This window comes from Bubalus kerabau, chromosome 18 (genome assembly GCF_029407905.1).
Source record: "Bubalus kerabau isolate K-KA32 ecotype Philippines breed swamp buffalo chromosome 18, PCC_UOA_SB_1v2, whole genome shotgun sequence".
NCBI classification, from domain to species: Eukaryota; Metazoa; Chordata; class Mammalia; order Artiodactyla; family Bovidae; genus Bubalus; species Bubalus kerabau.
Window position 1 is genome coordinate 13,948,559 of NC_073641.1, and position 16,951 is coordinate 13,965,509.

At 39.9% G+C, this 16,951-nt stretch overlaps 1 long non-coding RNA gene across 1 annotated transcript in view; it reads right to left on the minus strand.

Moving 5' to 3' along the window:
• LOC129633238 (uncharacterized) overlaps window positions 1-16,951 on the minus strand; it is a 54,771-nt gene that overhangs the window by 19,398 nt on the left and 18,422 nt on the right. The gene's annotated exons all lie outside the window — the stretch shown is intronic.

The window sequence follows — 16,951 nt, forward strand, 5'->3', positions numbered from 1 at the left end:
AAATGGTGTTTGAAAAAACTGACAGCCACATGCAAAAGAATGAAATTGGACAACTATCCTATACCATACACAAAAACTGACTCAAATGGATGAAGGACTTGAGTGTAAGACCTAAAATCATAAAACTCCTAGAGAAAACAGAGGTGGTAAACTACTTGACATTGGTGTTGGTGATATTTTTTTTAATTTGATACCAAAAGCAACAAAAGTAAAAATAAACAAGTGAGACTAAGTAAAACTAAAGAGATTCTACAAAGGAAAGGAAACTGTTCACAAAAGGCAACCTACAGAATGGGAGAAAATATTTATAAACTGTATATCTGATAAGGGGTTAATATTCAAAGTAAAAGGAACTCAAACACCTTAATAGAAAAAAATAAATCCCATTAAAAAATGGGCAGAAGATCTGAATAGACATTTTTCCAAAGAAGACACACAAATTACCAAGTACATAAAAAGACGCTCAACATCAACACCACATGTACATTAGAATGTTACTCAGACATAAAAGAGAATGAAATCACAATCTGGGACAACATGGATAGATTTTGAGGGTATTATATTCAGTAAAATGTCAGAGTAAGATACATACTATAAACCTTAAAAGTTCTCATCACAAGAAAAAGATTTCTAACTGTATACTGTTGTGGACATTGACTAGACTTATTGTGGTGATCACTTTGAAATGTATAAAAATATTGAGCCATTATGTTGTATACCTGAAACAAATATAATGATATATGTCAACTATACTTCAGTAAAAATATGTTTATAGTAATATTGCTCATAATAACCAACTTTCTGAAAGAACTCACATACCCACCTTTGGCAAAGTGAATACATAAAATGTTTTATATTTTTGCAATGGGATACTATGTAAAATATATTTGAATATACTACAGAAGAGTGTACAAACTTTACAAATGTTTATGCAGGGGAAAACAAGTCATAAAATAGTAATTACAGTATTATTCTATTCACAGACAGTCCAAGAACAGGCAGCACTAATCTAATTTTTGAGGATGCATACACAGGTGGGAGAAAATGTAGGGAAAGGAAAAGAGTACTACAGAGATCAGGGTCACAGTTACCTTAAGATGTCATAAGGCACCTTACGAAGACTCGTTGAAATCAGAGTGGTAAAGGATGTAAAGGAAATTTTGTGGTTTCAGCAACTGATTTGATGAAGTTATATAGGTATCTGTTCCATGTACAAATGTTAAAAATTGTTTTACAGGCAAAAAGTACGTATAACCTTACACAATTTTCTGCATATCACATTTTAAAATAAAGATGTTTAAGCCAATAAATAAACACATTGCTTTTCCCTGATTAGCTAATCCTGCCTTTTATCAGAGATAGATGACTGCAGAAACTAAGGTGTTTGGAAATGATTATCTTACAGTGAAATTCAGCATGGAAAACAAAAAACCTATCTGTTCAGTTTGAAGTGGGGGATGGGAGGCCTATAGCATGGTTCACTGAAATTTCTGCCTTGAACATCCCTTCCCTCAACCCACTAACTTCTTCATGAAATCCTAGATCTGCACAGCGTGAACACTTTGGAAACCACTATTAAAGACTCTTGAGGCAGAAAAAAACCTTGGATGTCATCTAACTTAAGCTCATCATTTTACAGAGAAGGCTTTATGACAGGCCCAAGGTCATCCATCTAGTTAATGGCTGCTGCTGCTGGCTTAAAACTCATATTTGATTTTTAGCAGAGTGTCTATTTTCATGGCTTAATTTTTCAATGAAGTAGCACTGAGAATCACTCGTGTATAGTTTCTAATATGCCTTTCAGAATATTTCTTATGTCAACTAGTTCTATTAGCAAAGCATCAGCAGTAAACCAAAACACAGCCTACAATTCTAAGGGGATATATGTGTGTGTGTTAATAAATATAAATCTATACTATATATAATATATTTACTAGCAAATATAATGCATATTTATGTACGTATACTTTTTTAAAAATAAGACCACTGCATGAAGTTAAAATCAGTTGGGCCATCTTAACCTCAATGAGAAATGAAAGTTAGGGGAATTATTTGTTTCAGGGCAGGTGAAAATTACTGCATTTCTTCTCTACTAATTTAAGCCAAGATAAAATGAGTTGAACAGAGCAGCATGAGAGATTGAAAACATTATCACAAGTCTATTCTCAGTTTCTCCATCGCTGCCCTGTAAGTAAATTCTTCAGTACCATTTTTCTAGATTCCGTATATATGTGCTAGAATACAACATTTATCTTTCTCTTTCTGACTTACTTCACTCTGTATAATAGGTTCTAGGTTCATCCACCTCATTAGAACTGACTCAAATATGTTCTTTTTCATGGCTAAGTAATATTCCATTGTGTATATGTACCACAGCTTCTTTATCCATTCTTCTGTTGATGGATATCTAGGTTGCTTCCATGTTCTTCCTATTGTAAATAGTGCTGCAATGTGTCTTTTTCAATTTTGGTTTTCTCAGGGTATATGCCTAGGAGTGGGATTACTGGGTCATATGGTGGTTTATTCCTAGTTTTTTAAGGAATCTTCATATGGGGAGAGGGAAGGAGAGGGTGAGATGCATGGAAAGAGTAACATGGAAACTTATATTACCATATGTAAAATAGATAGCCAATGGGAATTTGTTGTATGACTCAGGAAACTCAAATAAGGGCTCTGTATCAACCTAGAGGGGTGGGATGGGGAGGAAGATGGGAGGGAGGTTCAAAAGGGAGGGGATATATGTGTACCTATGGCTGATTCATGTTGAGGTTTGACAGAAAACAGCAAAATTCTGTAAAGCAATTATCCTTCAACAAAATAAGTGATTAATTTAAAAAAGAACATTATCACAGGAATTTTCTTGCCCAGTGAATGTTAAATTTGGAAGCAATATGCATTACTTCTTTTAAGGAAAATATTCTTTTTTTTAATACTATATAAAATAGGAGAGCTTTCTATGGGACTTTCATAGTAACTGGAAACTAAACATTTTCTTTGATGACATTTTATGCATAACAATATAAGATTTAGGCTGTAATGAGGATATGGCCACAGGGCCAATTATAGGGCAGCCTCCTTGGCTGCCACACACCCTATTACCAGTCTTGTGTGGCAGCCAAGGAGGTATACTGCTCATATCTGCCTTCAAGACAGAATCTGTCAGTCAGCAGTGATCAGCAACATCGGCGCCAAGGTTGTGCTCTTCCTGGGCAGTCTCTAGCCGATGTCTCAGCATAGGAGAGGTATCAAGGCATTATTTCCTAGCGTGTGTGATGGCTCCATGTACCACAGCACCCAGCAGACTGGCCAAGACCAAGCAGAGTTTCAGTGCAGTCTGAAATTCCTCCTATGTAAAGCTCCACCCCTCCCCTTCTCTTTTCATAGGTAGCAGATCTATAGCATGATCTAAAGGGTTTCCTTGCTTAATCTTGTTCCTTCTTTCTTTTATCTCCCATGATCATTACCCCCAATAAATTTCTACTTTGTATTCTACTCCAGGGGACCCAACTGACACAGAGAGGTGGAGAAGATTCAGTTGCTTCACTCTGTGCTCTTTTCTTTCCTAAGGATACCATAATATGCAGGCACAGAAGAGAGTTGTTTTGTTGCATCACAGTATATGAGGTTTAGAAAAAAACAAAAATTTACTAAGAGTCTAGGGAAAATTATGCCCACAAAAAGATTCCTTTTCAGAAAAATTTTAAAAGAATTCCTTTCCTTACCGTGCCATCCATTCTTTCCCCTTTATAAAGTTTAGAGGAAAAAAAAAAAAAAAGGAAAGGAGAACAGAGAATTTCTCTCACCCTCCATCATAGATTGGGAAGAAGGAACAATAGGGTGGGGTGGGGTACAGTGGCTACTGGGGAGGGGAGTTTAAGATGACCTGGGGACTTGCTTCTGCTTACCTCCTGGCCCTGGCAGTCCCATTGGATCCAGTTGTCACTGCCTGTATCATTCTACCAGCATTTTTTTCTTTTTCCTCTTGAGATACCCCTTACCCTTGAGAAATAGCAGAGAAGTCCCATGGCTAAAGTAATCAAGACTCAATGATGCTTTTTTCCTCCAAGGGACAGGACTACATTCCTCCCCATCCTTATGCTGTCCTTGACGACGGTTACATTTGAGTTAGACCCACCTTGTACAGAGCTTCTTCCTAACAAGCATGTTTCTGGTTTCTGGCCTATGGCATATTTGTCCATTTCCTTGCCTCCCCTCCATCCCTGGAAATGGCTTGGCCTTCTAGCCCACTGTTTTGTAGCTTTAATATGTGCCACTACCATCACTACCACGGCCACCACCCCCACCTGTGAGATGACGTAGGTAGGCAGCCTCTGAGGTTAGAATTTGACAAATGCATAGTCATTCACCTCTGTGTGTTTCTTTAGGCAATCATCAGGTTAGGATGACCACTAACAAATCATCTCCATTGACAAGGTCCAGTTCAAACCCCACCTCTTTCATCCAATAACCCAATTCAGGTTCCACTGATTCCATTCTGTCTTGAACATGAATAGTCTATTTTGGCCCCACCCACTTGCCTATCTCAAATTCCTGATTTGTATTGTTCACTTGTGTGCACTGGAAATCCTTGAGCATTAAGGATTACAATCCTAGGAGCTGTAGCTTTGAATTCTCATGACCTACTCACCCATGGCTCCCCTTAGTTCTACTTGCAGATATCTTGAACTCAGAATTAGACCCAAATGTGGCTTTTTTTTCCCTGGTGCCATCAGAAAAAGGAAAAGGGAGCCAATGGAGAAAAACAATACAATAGTTATGCCTTATTTTTTTGGCAGAAAATACTTAAGAATTCTCTATTCCTGTGGATCTTTCAAACTCCTTGCATGCTGTCCCCAGCACATGCACTTGTACATATGCACACAACTCAGGCACTCTTCTCTATTCCCAAAGTTCTCCATAACCCACACCTCTATAACATCTCTGCTATGTGAAACACTCAATATGCCAGCAAATTTGGAAAACTCAGCAGTGGCCACAGGACTGGAAAAGGTCAATTTTCATTCCAATCCCTAAGAAAGGCAATGCCAAACAATGCTCAAACTACCACACAAATGTACTCATCTCACACAAAGCAAAGTAATGCTCAAAATTCTCTAAGCCACGCTTCAACAATACATGAACCGTGAACTTCCAGATGTTCAAGCTGGTTTTAGAAAAGGCAGAGGAACCAGAGATCAAATGCCAACATCCGCTGGACCATCATCTTGAAAAAGCAAGAGATTCCAGAAAAAACATTTATTTTTGCTTCATTGACTATGCCAAAGCCTTTGACTGTGTGGATCACAATAAACTGTGGAAAATTCTGAAAGAGATGGGAATGCCAGACCACCTGACCTGCCTCTTGAGAAATCTGTATGCAGGTGGAAACAACAGTTAGAACTGGACATGGAACAACAGACTGGTTCCAAATAGGAAAAGGAGTACGGCAAGGCTGTATATTGTCACCCTGCTTATTTAACTTATATGCAGAGTACATCATGAGAAATGCTGGGCTGGATGAAGCACAAGCTGGAATCAACATTACCAGGAGAAATATCAGTAACCTCAGATATGTAGATGACACCACCCTCATGGCAGAAAGTCAAGAAGAACTAAAGAGCCTCTTGATGAAAGTGAAAGAGGAGAGTGAAAAGTTGGCTTAAATTTCAACATTCAGAAAACTAAGATCATGGCATCCGGCCCCATCACTTCATGGCAAATAGATGGGGAAACAGTGACAGACTTTATTTTTGGCGGCTCCAAAATCACTGCAGGTGGTGACTGCAGCCATGAAATTAAAAGACTCTTAGTCCTTGGAAGGAAAGTTATGACCAACCTAGACAGCTTATTAAAAAGCAGAGGGATTACTTTGCCAACAAAAGTCCATCTAGCCAAGACTATGGTTTTTCCAGTAGTCATGTATGGATGTGAGAGTTGGACTATAAAGAAAGCTGAGCACTGAAGAATTGATGCTTTTGAACTGTGGTGTTGGAGAAGACTCTTGAGAGTTCCTTGGACTGCAAGGAGATCCAACCAGTCCATCCTAAAGGAGATCAGTCCTGGGTGTTCACTGGAAGGACTAATGTTGAAGCTGAGACTCCAATACTTTGGCCGCCTGATGAGCAGAGCTGACTCATTTGAAAAGACCTTGATGTGGGAAAGATTGAAGGCAGGAGGAGGAGGGGATGACAGAGGATGAGATGGTTGGATGTCATCACCGACTCAATGGACATGAGTTTTGGTGAACTCTGGGAGTTGGTGATGGACAGGGAGGCCTGGCGTGCTGCAGTCCATGGGGTTGCAAACAGTCAGACATGACTGAGCAACTGAACTGAACTGAACTGATGAAACATAATCACTTTTAGGGTGATTGTTCTGGTCTTGCTGTCTTACACATCACTGTTCTCAAGCACCTACCTTAGGTTCATCAAATCATTCAAGGAGAAAGGAAGAGGAGGGACTAAATGAATTAGGGTCCATTTACATTTAACATCTATCTATACAAGTGAACACAGTCAAGTAATTTGTTTCTAAAACTCAATTTTCTTAAGTGTAAAAGGGGAATGTAATACATTTAGAATATTTCTTTTCTAGTATGTATAACTCTACATGAAATCTAAATGCAGAATTGGTCTTAGGTCAGTAAACAATTTGCATTCACCCAAAATAAGCTAACCTTTCTAAATTTTAAAAAACTGAATATTAAATATCAATTTGTGTTAAAAATTAATTTACCTTTAAAGTTTCACACTGTGAGATTAATATTCCACAATGAAATTTCATTTAATCCCCACTTTTATCCTTGAGCTACTATTTTCAGCTGCACATTTTCATCTATATATATTTTTGCTTATATTCACTATGACAATCTGTGTTTTCTCATCTATTCGCTCAGGTTGACTTAAAATACATCCAGATATTTTGGGGATGAAACTATTGCACTGACCTTATAAAGTAAAATCTTCCAGAAAGAAATTGTTTAGACTTGTACATTTTACCTATTTGTTAAATTATCCCACCTGGCTTTATTCCAGGCAAAGTCATTTCTTGTCCCTGTAGATTTAATCAAATATACATCGCAAGCACACAGACATATTAAGCCACCATTCAGTAGGTTGACTCACTCGTTCTTATAGTTATGATAAAGTCATCTGGAAAAACAAACTCAAGCTGTTAACCAGTGAGAACTAATCCCAGATTCAAAATCCAGTCCGTGAAGGGGCCGTACCACTGTGGCCATGAACATTCGGTCGTGTACATGTTCCCCCTAAGGCTGTGGGTGACAAGGCTGATGAAAAGGAATGGGGAATATTGAGCCTCCAAGATTGCTCACCAAATGTGGTGACTGGCTCGAACAAGCAATTCTATACAGGACCCAGAGTCTTTGGCAGCCCTTAGGGCAGCTTCTGCCTTTGGTGGCAAAACAGAGTTTGGTTTTTTGTTTTTTTTTTTTTCATTGTTTTTTGAAACAGGATGAGTATAATCATTTTTTAGCGTTGGCTCCTTTGTGTTACAGACAGTCTGTTAGCACACATTTTCAGATCCAGTTCAAAAAGGAAACAAAATAGAAGTGTGGATGCATGTTAATTACCCAAAAACATGGCGCACCAGATGGCCACCAAGGTCTGCTTCTGTCTAGTAGGTAAATAATGCTTCCCAATCCCTTTGTCCTCTTTGAAAACCAAATTGTGAATTGTTTTCCCTCCAATTACTGTTAACACAGGAGGTAACCAAGGGCAACAAGAAAGCTACATGTACAAGTGGACCAGAGCAAAACAGCAAACTTTTTTTTTTTTTTCTCTCTTGCTAAATTCTGCAGAATTTATTGGGTCCAGAAAAAGTCAAGAAAAATTCTTAAAATGCCAAAAAAGCATGGAATTGGGCCTTCAGTCAAGGCTCCAACACCAGAGAAAAAGAATTTATTTTTCCAAGCACACATAATGTTTCAGGTCTTGTCTGCCTCTTTGATATAGGTGTGATGATTTTGACTTTAAGGTTCCCCTCACTAGTCTGTGTAATGAGCCCTCTTGTATTACTCACGGAAGATTTTAAACTTAAGTCATTATATACAGTCCTGGTCCATTTTAAGAAAAACAAAACTTGCACTTTTAAAATGTCCTTCTGCCAAGCAGAAGTAATATCATAAATTCTGCATGACATTTCTTTCACTACATAGTACCCCAGTGTGCTCCATGGTAGAAAGCATTACCTTCCATAATATGTCTGTAGACCTGAGGGGCAGACAGTAGATTTGTAATATTGACTTTGGTCCTTCCTTCTCTGATTGTCCCTTTCTTTTTCCCTCATCAAGTGGGTAATTAGCTTTCCATTTATGGCTGTGAAAAAGGAATATGTCAGGTAGGAGAGTAGAAATAATGTGCAAGTCTTTGGTTTTTATAAAATTTAAAAAAAAAACAGATCATAGAATAACTTAGTGGCTCAGGATATAGATCAAATAATTAGGAGAATCTGGGAAGAAAGCATAGCTTCTCTACTTTAGGGAAGGAGTTCCATGTGCCAGCACACATGCAATTAGAGGAGATACCAGACAAGACAGACCAGGCACATAAAGAACCATGGCCTCCCAGTGCGACCAGTGATGATGAATGCTCAGGACCAGGCTACAGCATGAACACTGCAACCATTCCTTGCATATTTAAGGACAAATGCTCCTTCTTCCCAAGCTCTGGCATCGTGTGCATTTCACATACTTACGCTTAATCCCAGGAAAAGAAGCAAAGGACGGAAGAGAGATCCTTAAATTGATTGAGGATATTTTTACCCTTCCTGGGAGAATAAGGTCTCAAATAAAAATCAGGCTGAGTTTGAGGAAAATAAAAAGTTTATTTTGTGTAACTGAGTTTGCTGATGGAGGGCCAAACCTGTTGCCTTTATAAAGACAATCTTGAAGTTTGGGAGAAGGTGACTAGGGGGAGTAGAAAGACATTTCATAAATGAACTTGGACAGATGAAAATAAACAGATTAACAATTCTACTGAGGGAATTCTCACATTTAAGAATGTTGGTCATGCCATGTATGAGTTTCCTGTATGCCGTGAGCTTTGCCTGTGCTGACTTACCCACTCCTCTTAACAACTTTATGAGGATAGCAGGATTGTTATCTCCTGTTAGCAGATTAGGAGAGTGATGTTCATGGAAGGAAATGACTTGCCTGGGATTCAAAAATAGGCTCCTGTTGCTGTGCCATACTCAGTCATGTCCAACTCTTTGTGACACCATGGACTGTAGCCTGTGAGGCTCCTCTGTCCATGGAATTTTCCAGGCAAGAATACTGGAGTGGGTTGCCATTTTCTACTCCAGGGGAATCTCCCTGACCCAGGGATCAAACCCATGTCTTCTGTGTCTCTTGCATTGGCAGGTAGATTCTCTACCACTGAGACACCTAGGTAACCAGGAAAACTGGGCTAGTAGGAAATTTAATGTGCTGAAGGCAAGATATTCACCGTGCTCTGCTGCATCGAAAACAAGCAGAACTGATGCAGAGTGGGAGGGGCTATTTAAAGCATCCTCCTCTTAGTCCCTCAATTGCCTTTGCTCAGAATCCAAGCAGAAGAGGGAGCTAGAACTAGTGCCATCTGCCTTATGCTTTAAAGTTGCTCAGTTGTGTCTGACTCTTTGTGATAACATGGACTAAAATAGTCCATGGAATTCTCCAGGCAGGGATACTGGAGTGGATAGCCTTTCCCTTCTCCAGGGGATCTTCCGAACCCAGGGATCAGACCCAGGTCTCCCACTGCAGGAGGCTTCTTTACCAGCTGAGCCACAGGGGAAGCCCAAGAATACTGGAGTGGGTGGCCTATTCCTTCTCCAGTGGATCGTCCCAACCCAGGAATTGAACCGGGGTCTCCTGCATTGCAGGCAGATTCTTTACCAACTGAGCTATCAGGGAATCCCAGTGCCATCTAAAACATCAAATTTATTGTGACCCACTTATTTCTTCTACTTCCCATTCTCTCTATGGTGTGATTAGGGTTAATTACTCCTCAATAACACTAGCAGTTTGCAGAACAAGATGGCAAAGAAGTAGGTGGACATGGAGTACATCTCTCTCCATGGATACATCAGGAATACACCTTCAGACACAGAAGTGCATGCAGAACACCAGCTGAGGAGGACAGTAGTACCTGACGAGGGGAAAAGAATATATAGAACCATATAAAACTCAGTAGGATGAAGGAACTAGGGGAAAAACATGAGTGTTAGTAGGACTGGACCTGCCCTCGGTGGGTGGGGGAACTAAAGCAGGGGTCTGATCCCCACATCCTGACAATTATCTGACTCAGAGGAGAAACATTTAAGGCTGAGAGTGAAACAGCTGATCTGTGGCAGCCTAAATGGAATGAGAATCAGACAGTCCTTGCTGCAGCCATACATATGGTAGGGAGGAACACAGGTCTCCTGGAAGGGGCAGTGGATGGGAGCTGGAGTTTAGGGCTTGTGGAGAAATCCCAGGGCAAGGGCTTTTGTTGACTGTGGAGAGACGGCTCAAGGGGATGCGAGGGATGAGATTGTGGTGGGAAATGCCTGTGGAGGAAAGCCAGGCAGCCATGGAAGCAAGGCAATACTGCTGAGTCATCCATAGGGGGTGGAGCTATCACCATAGCCTCTCTCTCTCCACATGCCAGCATCAGCAGCTGAACAATAGAGAGGCTGGCCCGTCAAATGCCTGATACGTTGAACTGCAGAGTAGGACCCCACCCAGGGTGCCCCTTTAAGTGCCTGACAAGCCGAACAACAGAGAAGGACCTCAGGCAAGGGATCCCTTCTAAGTGCCTGAATGGGTGGAGCTATGGAGAAAGACTGGCCAAAGAGGCCTTCTGATCACCAGCTACAAGAGGCTTGAAAAAAGACTCTGATGGGGCCGTAACTCCTGCCATGGAGGCAGTCCATGTCCCTGAACACTTGGCACCGCCAGGGTCCCCGCAAGCCAAGCAGTTGTGCCACCTTCACGCTTAACTCTCACTGGGGCAGAGTTGCCACAAGCACACACACACACACACACAAAATCTTGTGTCATGCCCACAGGGTCCCTTCAGTCCAGCTGGACTCTTTGCGACCCTGCAGACTGTGGGCTGCCAGGCTTCTCTGTCAGGGAGGGGGTCTCCAGGCAGGAACACGGGCGCACACCGGCCAACACTGGCTGCCATGCCCTTCCAGAGCACTGTGTTTCCTGCTGCCCCAGCCGCCAACCCCCCTGAGTACCTGGTGCTGCCAGGACCCCTGCGACCCAAGCAGCTGCACCACCTCCACACCCGCCCTCACAGGGGCAGACCCAAGTCCTCCAGGGCAGTCCCAGGAGCTAAGCCTCAGTAGGCGACCCACATGTAGAGGTGGAAATAAGACCACAATTGAAACCCGGGGACAGTGTGGCTAAGGAAGAGGACCCAAAACCTTCCCACCAGCTGTACAAGCTGCAGATTAAATCCACACAATCAACTAAGCAGACTCTGTGTCTATGGAATATAAAGGCCATTGAGAGCTCCCACAAAAGAAAGTGCACTAGCTCTGATAGCTGCGGACATTGGAGGCAAGAACACACAGGAGTAGGACCAGATTAGGATCTGAGCTGCCCCCACGGCAGGCCCAGAGGTCAGCACAGTGCTGGAGGGCATCCTAGGGAGGTGAGGTGGACTGCGATTCGGAGCCCAGGAAAGGACTCTGACAGCAGTGACTCCAGAACAACATTGATTATTCTTAGGTTTTAACTAGTTCTGTAGATTCTTTTGGATTTTTTTCTTTTTTCTTTTCCCTTTCTTTCCCCCTCTGTTGTAGTTGTCAGTTTTATTGGCACTAAGAAATCCAATTACGTTTTTAAGCTTTTTTTTTTCTTAGACACATTTTTTTTTTTATTGTTGTCATAAACCTCAGCCTGTACGTTGGGCTTTTGCAATTCTCCAGTTTTCCTCTTTTTTTAATTTTAATTTTTTAAACCTATTATTATTTTTTCTACATTTATTCCTTTGTTTGCTTTCCCTTCTGTTCTTTTCCCCTTGCAGTTAATCTTTAACGTATATAAATCTTCTTTATCTACCTCTATTTAACTTTGTGTATCTATTCTTTCTTTCTTTTCTTTCTCTCCTTTCCTCTCAACATGTTAGTTTTATTTTCATTGCTTTATTCCCCAATTGGCACCTTGCTTTAGTTTTGTTTTCCAGTTTGTGCTTTAATAGTTTTCTTCTGGTAGATATAATTTTTGGTTTCCTTTGTTCACCGGGTCAATCTATTGTACTTAATTTTTGTTGGACTGTTTTGATTTTGCTTACAAGTGTATATGTATATGTGTATATTCAGTCACACTTTGTACTGTTGCTATAAAACTCTGCCTCTACACTGGGCTTTTGAAGTTCTGTGGAGTTTTTCTTTTTTTCCCCTTTTTTATTTCTTCTTCTGTTTTTTCTCTTTTTTCTGTGTTATAATTTTAATTTTTAATTTTTTAACCTATTATATTCTTTCTGCATTTATTCCTTTGTTTGCCTTTCCCACTGTTCTTTTCCCCTTGCAGTTAATCTTTAATGTATATAAGTCATCTTCATCTATAACTTGGCATATCTATTCTTTCTTTCTTTTCTTTGCTCTCAACATATTTGTTCGTTTTGCTTTCATTGCTTTATTCCCCATTTGCTGCCTTGCTTTAGCTTTGTTTTCCAGTTTGTGCTTAAGATAGTTTTGTTCTTAACTGGTAAATATAAATTTTGATTTCCTTTGTTTGCCAGATCAATAGACTGTACTTTATTTTTGTTGAACTGTTTTGACTTTGCTCATGGGTAGATATGTATATGTGTATATTCCATTATTTTAATTATTATTTGCCTGATTTTGTAACCGCCATTTGTCTGGGGTTCATCTTTGGTTTCTTATTTTTGGATATTTGTTTTACTCTCCCTTAATGCCATAACAAACCACTTGTGGAATCTTTGTTCCTGACCAGAGATCAAACCCTGAGCCTTTGAAGTGGGAGCACTGACTCCAAGACCCTAGACAACCAGAGAACTAACCCTAGGGAGTATCAAATAGTGAGAACTCACACAAAGGAAACCACTTAAATACAAGACCTGGCATCACCCAACCACCAGTAGCACCCTGTGAAGGATGCCTCATGTAAACAACAAACAAAACAAAAATACAAACCCAGTCATCAGCAGACAGGAGTTCCACCTCCCGCAGCCTTGCCCATCAGAGGAAAAACAACCAAACAAACAAAAACTCAGCACAAATTTCACCTATACGAAGCTCACACAAACCACTGATGGCTAACAAACACATGAAAAGATGCTCAACATAGCTCATTTATTAGAGAAATCCAAATCAAAACTACAATGCGATATCACTTCACACCAGTCAGAATGGCCCCCATCAAAAAGTCTACAAACTAAATGCTGGAAAGGGTGTGGAGAAAAGAGAAAACTCTTACACTGTTGGTGGGGATGTAAATTCATACAGCCACCATGGAAGACAGTATGGAGACTCCTTAAAAAACTAGGAATAAAACCACCATATGACCCAGCAATCCCACTCCTAGGCATATACCCTGAGGAAACCAAAATTGAATGAGACACATGTATCCCATTGTTCACTGCAACACTATTTATAATAGCTAGAGCATGTAAGCAACCTAGATGTCCATCGACAGATGAATGGAAAAATAAGTTGTGGTACATATACACAATGGAATATTACTCAGCCATAAAAAGGCACATATCTGGGTCAGTTCTACTGAGGTTGATGAACCTAGAACCTATTATACAGAGTGAAGTGAGGCAGAAAGAGAAAGATAAATACTGTATTCTAACACATATATATGGATCTAGAAAAATGGTACTGAAGAATTTATTTACAGAGCAGCAATGGAGAAACAGACATAGAGAATAGACTTATGGACATGGGGAGGGAGAGAAGAGGGTGAGGTGTATGGAAAGAGTAACATGGAAACTTACATTACCAAATGTAAAATAGATAGCCAACAGGAATTTGCTGTATGGCTCAGAAAACTCAAACAGGGGCTCTGTGTCAACCTAGAGGGCTGGGATGGAGAGGAAGATGGGAGGGAGTTTCAAAAAGGAGGGGATATATGGATACCTATGGCTGATTCATGTTGAGATTTGACAGAAAACAGCAAAATTCTGTAAAACAATTATCCTTCAATGAAAAATAAATAAATTAAAAATAAAACAAACAAAAAATACTAGCATTTTTAGTGTCTAAGGTAAAATGCTATGTAACTGAAAAACAGGGCATAGAATTAAACCTTTCTCTCCTTTTGGAAACACATATAGTATAATGAAGACTCAGCTCTTTTTTTGTAAGGTCAGAAAATCATTCTTTTGTAAATATTAAGGAGGAAAGTATCAGTTTTTACAAAAAGGAAATTTAAGAAGAGGAATGGCTGTCTATTAAATTATAAGTCAAGGAAACAAAATAAATTTTGTTGAAAAAATTAAAGGTTATACATTGGTCAGAACTAATGAGGGAAAAGAATGAAACTTCCTCTCTTTGTACCTTTTTGCTTTCCTCTCTGACATCAAGGATAATTTTTCATTTTATATAAATTGACTCAGTTTTAAGTAGCACCTTCCAATAGACAGAGAATCTCATAAGAAATATGGATTCAACTTCCAGATGACCAACTGGTTGGCCCAGTTTCCAGGACAGAAGCCAAGATTTGATTTAAAATAAAGAACCAGATAGTTTCTCAGCAAAGTTTGTTGCCTGATTATCCAGAGAGCCTGCTCAAGACTCCAGTTTAATTTGTCCAAGGCACACTTTGTAGTTTTCCACTCATTACAGCTTGCAACAACATGCCATATGATTTATGTCTTCTTTCAAACGTAAGCTCACCTTGCCCGGATGGGCAGTTTTCCTCCTGCCTTGCTGGCTTCCTTTTCTAAGGCTCCTTTAGCTATTCATTCTTTAACAGTGGAATTCCAAAATTTAACCCTTGTTTCTCTTTTGCACAGCAGAAGACATAGATCTCTCTCTAGAGGATTTCATCAACTGCCGTGGCTTTTGTTACTGTCAGAATGCTGAAGACTACAAAAGGCACACCTCTAGACCAGACTTCCCTCTGAGCTCCAGCTCCCAATGTCTACAGACAGCTAACATTTAGTGACTGTTCACCAAGTGCTCTGACAAGTGCTGTAATGCACATTTTTAATTTAGTCTTTTATATATTATCATATTTTATCCTTTTGTTTTCAAGCATACATATAATATAGATAAGATATACATTCTTATGGAAACTAAAATGATTAAAAAAAATTAATCATATCAGTCTGCTTATTATTCAACTTCCTACACCACCTCATCTCCTGCTCATCCTCAAGTATCTATTGTTAGTTTGATGGATGTTCTCATTTAATTTGCACAACTCAGGGGAGGTTCTGTTGTAGTTGTCTCCATTTTAAAGATGGGAAAAAGGATATATAAGATTATTTTAAAATAAGAATGGCATTGAAACATGTATAATATCACGTATGAAACGAGATACCAGTCCAGGTTCGATGCACAATACTGGATGCTTGGGGCTGATGCACTGGGATGACCCAGAGGGATGGTATGGGGAGGGAGGAGGGATGAGGGTTCAGGATGGGGAACACATGTATACCTGTGGCGGATTCATTTCGATATTTGGCAAAACTAATACAATTTTGTAAAGTTTAAAAATAAAATAAAATTAAAAAAATAAATAAATAAATAAAATTTATCCAATATTTCATTGATGGTAATGACAGCATAGGTAATACAAACTCAGTCCACCTCACTTCAGCACCTCCACTCTTCCATTTCTATATTGTCTACTCAATTGGATATTTCTCAGAGACACACCAGCTTCAACTGTCTGAACTTAAACTTATAATTTTCCTGCATTGTACCCACTCATCAAGTCTCATCCTTCTCTTGGGTCTTAATGTCTGCAAGTGACACAATCAAATACCTATTTGTTCACTGAGAAAATATAATACCCTTTCATAATTTATAACTAATCACTCGCCAAACCTCACTGATGTGACTCAGAAATCTTTCTCAGATCTATGAGACTTTTATCATCAGAGGTGCCACCAGAACCTCTTGACTAAATCTGCTTTCAGATTTGCATGTATGAGTGCTAAGTTGCTATAGTCATGTCCATCTCTTTGCCACCCTATGGACTATGGCCTGTCAGGATCCTCTGTTCTTGTGATTCTGCAGAGAAGAATACTAGAGTGGGTTGCTTCCAGACTTGTGACCTTCCAAATCACCTCTGCACAACTGCCAAATGGACCTTTTAAAAATATTCACAATGAAGTGTCACCCCCCTCCTTAAAGTCTGTGGCTTCCCATTGTCCTTAGAATACAGTACAAAATCATTGTATGGCTTACAAGGCTCTCTTAGTCCAGTCTCTGCCCACTTCCCTGGCCTTCTTTCAGTCTCTGTCCTCCAGGCACTTTGGTCTTCTCTCAGTTCCTCAAACAACTCAATCCCCTTTCAGCCACAGAGGCTTCACATATGCTGTTCCTTGTATTTGGAGCTCTTTTGCCCTCTTTCTTAACTTTGATAACTCTGTTCAGCATGTGAGCCTTGAGCTGCCCAGGAGAGCCTTTGCTGTCCCTTCAATCTATTTTTAGTTTCACTCTGATATGCTCTTCTATCATTCTTTCCCTGGAGAAGGAAATGGCAACCCACTCCAGTATTCTTGCCTGGAAAATTCCATGGACAGAGAAGCCTGGTGAGCTGCAGTCCATGGGGTTGCAAAGAATTGGACACGACTGAGCACATGGTCTCATATCACCTTTTACTTTGGATAAATTTATTCCATTTATCATCACATAATTAATTCACTAGTCCAAAATAAATATGTTTTCCCTACTAGACCATAAGCTCTAGGAGGACAAGAACATTGTGTCTCTCACTCAACCCTGTGCCTGGAAGATAGCAGGCATCTAATGATTTATA